This window comes from Lepisma saccharinum, chromosome 2, assembly GCF_977018435.1.
Source record: "Lepisma saccharinum chromosome 2, izLepSacc3.1, whole genome shotgun sequence".
Taxonomy (NCBI): domain Eukaryota; kingdom Metazoa; phylum Arthropoda; class Insecta; order Zygentoma; family Lepismatidae; genus Lepisma; species Lepisma saccharinum.
Window position 1 is genome coordinate 211785853 of NC_139230.1, and position 9346 is coordinate 211795198.

Consider the following 9346-nt stretch of genomic DNA (forward strand, 5'->3'; position numbering starts at 1 on the left):
CTGATGTGTATGTTTTAAATTATGTACATATTAAATGCACGCGTGCGCGCGCACGCACGCACACACACACACACACACATATATATTTTTTTTCGAAAAAATACTTTTTTGATGTTCGAGTATATACACACAATTTACTCTGACAACATATTTTAAGTCTGGTAACTTTTTTTAGATAGTTTGTAATACTGACTCCCTTGGTGTTCCACGGATTGCGTTGAACACAATTGTTGTGCGTGTTGCATCAAAGTGACAGCTAAGGGGCTGTTGGCCACTATACCCCAAAATTATTCACTGCGCTGTGCAAACACATGGTGGTGCGAACCCTGATGCAAGCGACAATACTTCTTTCATTCAGCACCAGAGTGCAGCATATACGAGGCATGTCTAGGGGGACTCCTAAAGGTCGGCACTACATAATTGCAAACTTTAGTGAGAAGTCACTAAACCTGGTGGATTTTAAATTCCAATGGGCACTAAAATTCACGGAATAGTGATGAGCAACTTTTCTTTAGAAACTAGTCTGCAGGAGTTACATAATATATTTCAAAATTTATATGATTTGCGCATGTGCGTCTAAGGACCATTCAGACTGTGCAACTCTTTTTAGTAATTGACATTTTTCATGCCAAGAAAATAACTTTCACCAACTTAAATTGCAAAGGAAAGTGCCGACTATATTTACATCAATTCAACGTGCAATTTTCTGGTAACTATACTCAAGATAGTATGGGGTCCTATCGCTAAAATAGCCGTTACCAAACTGCCTAACCTAACTACGAAAGCATGTAATGAACAAAATCTTCAAGGAATCACTAAAACTCCATAGTATGTGTTAACAGAAGTAAATTGAAATTGAACCATGTTAAAAATTGCATTTGTAACGTGATGGAATCACAATAAAACAAAAGGAACTTGGGCCAAGGGAGGACTCAGGAATTCATTGAAATAATAGAAAACCAAATGGTATAATTTAACAATACAGGGAATTTCTCCAATTTGTTTGAAATTTCGGATACTTACTAATTTTGGTCTCCTAATCACGAATCTGCACTTAAAATTTGGCGCTCACTTATAGAAATTCCTGAATTATGGCTAGCCCCACGGACCTTTGGCGCTAGCCCCACGAACCATTGGTGTGTGGTTAGGTTAGGGAACATAGTTAAATTTTAGGGTCTTAGTAATATCAGGAATATATATATTTCGTTCTTTAAGTATTCGAAACGGAAAATCTTCCGATAAATAATGAGCAATGTGCATTGTCGCTTGCAATGACTGACCCTCTTATTTTGCAAGTTTGACACGTGAGCGCCAAATTTTAACTTCAGATTCGTGATTAGGAGCCCTAATTTAGTGAGTATGCCGAATTTCAAACAAAATGGAGAAATTCCCGGTATTGTAAAATCGCTCCAACCAAATTTCAAAATTACCTGGGGAATTATTACTCATACACGTGTCCTTGCATGTTAAGGACTCTGAGTATTCAGATAATGTCCGTAATGCTTTCAACATCTGATCATGATGGTGATGGTGTCATGTATGACATCCCTTCAAGCTTCGTGTGCAAAAAGCAGCAGCAATATGAGGAATGCCTAGTTGATGGGAAATGAAGATGTTTGTGTAATGTACCTTTTACACCTTCTTTTTTTTGATGAATAGGACTTTCCAAAAGTACAAACACTGCTAATTACTGTCAGGAAGCTTCAAATTTACATTCATAGCTTAATAATACTTTCACTTCCACAATTCTGCGATACCTTCTCTTTCTTCTATGAATGAAGAATGCCTTGTCAATGGGAAACACAGATGCTTGCATGAGGTAATTTTTACATCTTTTTTTTTCACCACTAAAATGCACTTTACCGTAATCCACACTATGGTAATTACTTTCGCCAAGGTTGAATTTCATTCTTTATTTAGAGTACAGCACCTTGAATAACGTAGTGTGGAAAATGGCACAGTTCTGCGCGCTCTGCCTGGTTACACTCGAAAATGATCCGCTAGAGGTGCTGGTGTTGAACCCGGTGCTTGGTATTAGTCTGCTTATAATGGAAGTAAATGGAGTTTTCGCTGCAACGTCTGATTCTTTACATGAAGCATTTATATGAATGTGATAATTGCTATGATATTTGGTACATTGGTTGCGAAGATATTAACGAACATTCTAGACAGTCGACCACATCCTGTTATCGTCATAGTTTTGTTAATAACATGGGAGAAAAAATACACGTGGAATGCTCTTGGCAACTAAATTTTTGTTTATGAATTAGGTTCATTATTATTATCATCATCATTTCTTTTAAAGATATACACAATGAAGCATTTGTATTTTGGATATTTACTGTCTCTTTTCTTCCGCTTTAAACTAATCGTGGCGATGATGATTGCATGAAACGACAAGGGGAAAACCACAAAACTTTCTTAGTGCCATCAACATGAGTGTAAGGAAACTTTCAAACCAATGGGACAAGCGACAACCCATGATGTTCACACTGTCACTCTAGTGACACACACTTCCAGACTGTAAAATAGCATTCATTGCACATGAGGGTCCAAACAGCAAACGACACGTTCATATGGCGTATTCGCGTGCTACTTGTTACTAAAGGAAGGGTGCTCAGACCGAAGCGACGAGCTACAGAGGGAGTTCCCAACTAAGTGACAAGCGACATAGTGCCTTCAGTCTATTGGCAAGCGTTCGCTGCTAATTGTACGAACAACAGATAGGCGACACGAAAAACCGCACATTACAACAACAGATCTAGGTGACACAGTAAGTCACACATGTCGCTTTGTCGCTTGTGCGTGGCTCAAACTGGGCCATTTCCTCAATAGCTTGCAACATGTTGCCGTGGTTTGTTGTTCGTGCATGCGCGATGCTATGAGTGTCTTGCTTTAGGGAGATTGTGCACCAAAGCGACAAGGGGCACGCGACACTTATCGCTTGAGGATTTCACCAACCGAACGCTGGCCTGTGCTTCCCGTCATGCCGCTACGATGTGAAATGTTGCTCTTGATTAGCTCGTTTCCAAGCAACATGTGTCACTTCGGTGTGAAAGTTGCCTTGGACCGAAGGACCCGTGTCACTTTGATGTGAAATCCTCGTATCGTTTGTCGCGTGTCGCTTTGGTGTAAAATCTCCTTGAGGAAACGGTGCAGTCAGAGCTTGTGTCCCTACGGTTCGAAAGGCTGCATTGATTATGGACTGCTCGCTTCCAAGCGACACTTGTGGTTTGTTGCCTCGGTATGAAATATCTCTCTGGATACTATTTATATTCTAATAACATAGAAAAATAAAACTCTAGTACACAATCCAACACCTGACGTCCGGAATCACTTTGCGATGTTTCTTCTTGTGTTACGCATGCTATTTATTTATTAATTTTATTTTACTTTTCTTTCCAAATAAATGTCATTTCGTGACTGCAAATCACTCCACAAATATAACTGTTTCCATCAATTCACGAACCGTCTTTCAAGACAAACAAATCTACATAATATATTCCAAAAACTAACAAAGCCGCATTACTTTCATAAGAAAATTAGCACCGACATTGATCGCACTGCCATCTATGTCATCCGTCTGGGGAACCAGTTTCTTGGGTCGTTTTCCACACTACGTTATTCAAGGCACTGTAATTTAGAGTAACAATCACGTCGGTAACAGTTCCGAATCTTTCATGATGTTTTGCAAGTTTTATAGGAGTATTAGAAACTGCATTAGAATACTGAAGTTCGAAGCTGGAGAAACTAATTACCACCGTTAAAAGTAACCAAAGAAATTAAGATTCGAAATGTAGAGTACATGAGGAGGTGTTTTTGGAGTGGCACATGAAAAACAAGTTTCATGAGAGGCCCTAAAAGCAGGAGGGGGGTCACGAAACCAGATATTACGTGATCAGGTGTTTAAAAACATTTAAGGGCATTACTTTTATACCAGGAGCTTTAAATTTGATCCATGACACATACCTACGAAAGGATTAAGGGATGTTTTATTAGTACTACGAGCCTTAAACCTGACCTGCGTAAACTAACAACGACATCACATTTAGCAACGAAACACCCCATCACACACCATGCATGTGAAGTACAGCATTAAATTGTTGTTTTAAGGCCATTTTATGCACAGATAGGCTAATCCGGACTGGACCTGAAGTTTAAAGTGGGATCTGAACCACTATGTGCCTTCACCGGATATCGAATCCAGGATGCCTTGATTACATCGAAGAAACCCCATGAAGTACATGGCTGGGTAAGTGTCTGTTATATCCAAGACACATTTCTTCATTCTTACAGAAGAAACTACTTACGGAAATGAGTTTCTGTAGTATTTTGAAAGTTCGTGGAGGTATTTTCTAACCGTAGAATGCTGCACAACAAGAAATAAGCACTATTGATATATATAATAAACTTGCATTTTGTGCAAAGTGACAACATTATGCCGTTGTTTCCATTATGTACCTGCAGATGGCGCGAGCGTCAAAAGTCATGCAGTCTCGCCAGTGTTTCCAAGCGTGCCTTTTTTACCAATTTTTTAAATTTTTTTTAAAAATATGCTTACCTAATCTAACCCAACCTAACCTTGCCAGAAATGGTTCGTGGGGCTATCGTGAATGGTTTTGGGGCTATCCGTAAATGGTTTGTGATGACATAATGAACACAAAAGTAGGTATTTTTCGGTTAAGAAGGTTGCAACACTGCGTACCCACTCCAAATCGACAAAACACAAGCACGACGCGCGATAATCCACAGCTGTGCGCGCCATATTGTATGTTCCGTAATGGAAGAAAGGACCCAAAAGAATTACTCGTGGTAAAAACTATCCTTCGGACACCTATAAATTCTTAGTTTCGTCAATTTTTGACATTCGTACGTACGTATCAGCTTCGCGCAATATTCCTTAAGGTGTATTGACGTGTTTTTTTATCAAAGTAATTGCAATTCTTCACTATTTTCGTTTGAAATTTTAGAGTCGAAATTTCCCACAGATTCCGGGCTCCGCCCCTGGGGTAATATACATACCGCCCCCAACCGCTAAAAGGCATGTTAGAAATTGGCCTGAGTCACCTGCCCCAAATGAGCCCCAAACTTTTAAATTTGAAGAAATCCGTTTCCAGGATACGGAAAACTTACCTGAATTTCACACAAAACACAACTTCCCAATGTTAGACAATACTATAGGAACTTATTACGGTAAATAGTTTCTTCTGTAGAATCTGTCCGAAGGATAGTAAACTAGTACCCCAAAAAATGTAAATAAAAGTTACCACTTACATGTCACTGTTTAATCTAAAACAGCATCACAATCTTCCATTCAGTCGGCCCTCTTCCCGTACTTTTGGTTATACTCTTCGAAATACTTTTACTTTACATACAAGTTGGATTGTGCATTCGCAGCACTTGTCGACCGCTTTTTTCACCATAAACAAAATCTCAAAACTTCAGATTTCGCAATTAATCCATACCTCTCAGATATTATAAGTCTGTATTAGTTTGTTAACTTTGCTGGGATATTATTCTGCGCAAGATTATGTGAGATGAAAAGAAAAATTAAAAAGTTGTATTTGTTTTACTCGAAAAGTACTGTTCGTACTTTTTGTTTCTAAGGTCTACATCAGCGTATAGTGGCTTTTGTTATCTACGGTGCAGGACAAATTGATGTCCATATCAGTTTGGTCGATCTCATGGCAGCCTTTAAGGTGTGTTTTATACAGTGTATTGATGCTTGACTTGTCCTGAAATTGACATTCCTCCGCCAACCAGCAAAATGTATTTGTTCTTCAGGATTAACTTTTCAATAAGCTTGCTCACACCTACCCCTTAATGAAATACAAATTTGTGCCTGTAGGGAAAATACAGGACAATGGTGGCGCTGGGTTCTAAAACTACGGGAGCAAGGTATCAAAACTGGAGGGGGTGTAGGCAAGGACAGTTTGCTTTCCCATTAATACATAATGTTTAACATAGTGCGAAAGCAAAAGTAGCAAAAAGTGGGGGCAACTGCTTCTCACGCGCTCCAATCGCTGCCACCTGCATAACATTTACGGTTATTTCTTAAGTGCATATCAAAAAGCACAAATATTTTGAAAACAATCACCGACAACTAAAGACGTGTGTTCATTCGACATGTAAATTTCTCTTCCACTTCTTCGATGCTTTATTACATGAATAACAATATTTTTATCGTTCCATAGTCATGCAGCCGAGAATACGACGAACGAATGCTGCACCACCGAGCTAGTTTATTGGCTAGCTATTGGTCGAAATTTTAAGATATGGCTTAGCTGTTTGTAATAAAAATTCTCGCGTCCCGTCCTATGACTGGGTGCTTTTGTGTTCTTTCATCAGTTTAATCTTCATCCTCGTTGTCGTCATAAGCCATAAATGACAGATGGGCGACGTAATATAAGAGAAATACAAATGCAAACACGTGGCTGTGTCTGTGTTCTCTTCCTTACACAGCTCGTAAGATTTATTGGTTATTATTTTTATTATTAGAATAATGCAAACACATGCTCTTCTGCCGAACCCTGTGACTGAGTGGTTAGCACATCGCGCTGCGACGCGGGTTCGAATCCGGCTCGGAATGTCCATTCATCATTTCATCACTCATATTCATCTTCCCAAATTAGCCAAGAGGCACAAAACCAGGGTTGGCAAAATTTGTGTTTTTTTAAAAAAGAACAAAACAAACTGTTTTTTTTTAAAAAAAAAGTTTTTTTTGTTTTAAACATAGTTTTAAACATGAGTTAAAAAAACATTTTTTAAACAAAAGAAAGTCAACCTTTTCCCAGTAAATTATAGTTGAAGTCGTTAAAGAAAAAAATAGGGGTGTGCGTGATCCCGAAGAGTCGGGACCGGGATCTGGAAAAAAAATTCCCGATTTTTCGGGTTCCCGGGCAGTTAGTTTTTGTACCAGAAGTGCAAAAACAAGCACTTAAGATGAAAATTACGTGTAGAATTCGAGATTTTTAGAGCTTCGGGAAATTCGATCATTTCCCGTTCAGAAAATTTCCCGACTTTGTCGGGAAATAGCGACTATTTCCGGTCCCGAATGTCGGGATTTAAAAAAATTCCCGTCCCGACCAAAAAAATTCTGTCTCGCACACCCCCTAGAAAAAATACTAATTTTTATGAAACTATATTACTGAAGTACAGCGGCTGCAAGAACAGTTTATATCCCTTTGGAGATAATGTTTACCATACTTCAGGGAAGGGGTGTGCGGGACAGAATTTTTTGGGTCGGGACGGGAAATTCTTTAAATACAGACATTCGAGACGGGAAAAATTCTCAATTTCACGACAAAGTCGGGAAATTTTAGGGACGGGATATGTTCGAAATTTCCCGAAGCTCTTAAAATCTCGAATTCTACACGTAATTTTCATCTTAGGTGTTTGTTTTTGCACTTCTGGTACAAAAACTAACAATTTCCGATAGGTTCCAGACATACATTTACAGAAGAAAATGTCGAGAATTGACGACTTTTTAAAATGACCATTCTGTATTTCCCTACTGCTTGGGACCCCGAAAAGTCGGGATCGGGACGGGATTCCCCCCCCCCCCCGATCCCGGTACCGACTTTTCGGGATCCCGCACACCTCTTCTACTGCAGGGACAAAAGTAGGGGAATAATAGCCACCTTTTCCGCCACTGCTGAAGTAGGTTAGGATTCATATTCATCTAAATTTCAAGAAACTAAATATTATAGAATTACTATCTTCGTCGTGGAAAAATAAGGGTGAAATATTTCCTGCTCCCTGAACAGTTTATATAGGAGAAAACAACCTGCAGTGCCATAATAGATTCTCCAGATCAATTTATCTATCCAAAGTACAAAATTGTGTTACCAAAAGTAAGCGTCTGCGCTTCATTCAGTTATACAAACCAATGAATCATATCGCAAGAGGAAGAAAAAAAAACACGTCATGATCAAAATCACGCATTTTGTATTCAGATACTTCCACCAGTCTCAAACGTACAGGACTGTACGAAACAAAGGACTGAGAAGTTTCGATTTCTACAGTAAAGCACGGGCCCTTCTTGTCGCACAACAGTTTTGCTACATTGTGCATACATAGCTAGCCTGCCTAACCTAACAACGTAGGCATTTAGCCAAAATTAAAGGTAGTGTCTGCTGCCACGTTATTTTTCTGCTGTAACCCAAAAGAGACATGCGCGTGGCATCAGACTGTTTTATCGTGATTTCATCATGCTATGTATGCAATTACGTCCGTAACACATACTGTGAAGTTTTAGCGATTAATTACACAAAAATGTTTTAAGATTAGGTCCCTTAGCATTCTTCTAATAATAAACCTAAATGCTCTCGTAGTTAGGTTAGGTTCTGTTAGCATTAAAATAATATAACTAAATGCTTTCTAAGAAAAAGGTTCTAAATTACCTGTACATTGATTCCCACTCTTCATTTGTTCTTAAGATTTGTAACATCCTCTTAGCAGACGTATTACGTGGCAGGAGCAAATTTGACGCTTATTCTTACTGCTGACACGTGCGTGGCAGCAGACTCGGCCAAAATTAAAAAGCTCTCTCCCGTGATGTCAGAACATAAGGTTGCTCAAGTGTTGTGCGATAAGTTAGACCCGTAAAGTACGGATTAATTGACACTGATTCAATGAAAAGACAGGGTTGCCAAACAAATATATATCACAGACTATAAAATATCAAGTACCAAAATGTGTTTTAAACACTTCTAAAATAAACATGTTTAAAACACATTGTTTTAAACGTTTAAAACATTTGTAAAAAAACAAAGCCGTGTGTTTTAAACGTTTAAAACAAAGTGTTTTAAACATGCCAACCCTGCACAAAACGCGAAGTAAAACAAAATAAATAAATAGATAATAATAATAATAATAATAAATTTTCTTTATTCAGCGGGCGAGGTTCAGCCAAGGGCTGCTCTGCCACCTAACCCTTGTCAATATGAGAATACATATGAGATGATTATAAACTTATGGAGCAGTAAGCTAAACGTAAAATAATAATAATAATAATAATAATAATAAAAAATTAAGAAAGAAAAAAATACATAGGAATTAGTTGCAAAAAAAAGTGTAACTAGGAATAAAAACATGTACCCGTCCCGATTTCGAAAAAGTATTTCCAGACTTTTCTGGATCCCGAACCTTTGAATATTTCGCATCCTGCAAAACGTAATTTTAAATATTTCCCGTCCCGACAGAAATAAGTATATCCGTTCCGTTCTTCCGCACATCCTTATTACCTTATCGGTTTACTGGAAATGCCTATTTGTCTCTCGTTGGGCCATTGCCTTGTGGAACGCTGTACAAATAGTACGAATTGAGAGACTCGTGAGCACCAGGG

At 38.5% G+C, this 9346-nt stretch overlaps 1 protein-coding gene across 1 annotated transcript in view; it reads right to left on the reverse strand.

Annotated features, from left to right (window-relative positions):
* LOC145984297 (uncharacterized) overlaps positions 1-5614 on the reverse strand; it is a 45039-nt gene extending 39425 nt beyond the window's left edge. The window contains exon 1 of the mRNA XM_083117940.1: positions 5275-5614. The gene's annotated coding sequence lies outside the window, so the exon portion shown is untranslated. The remainder of the gene's footprint in view (positions 1-5274) is intronic.
* Positions 5615-9346: the final 3732 nt, after the last annotated feature.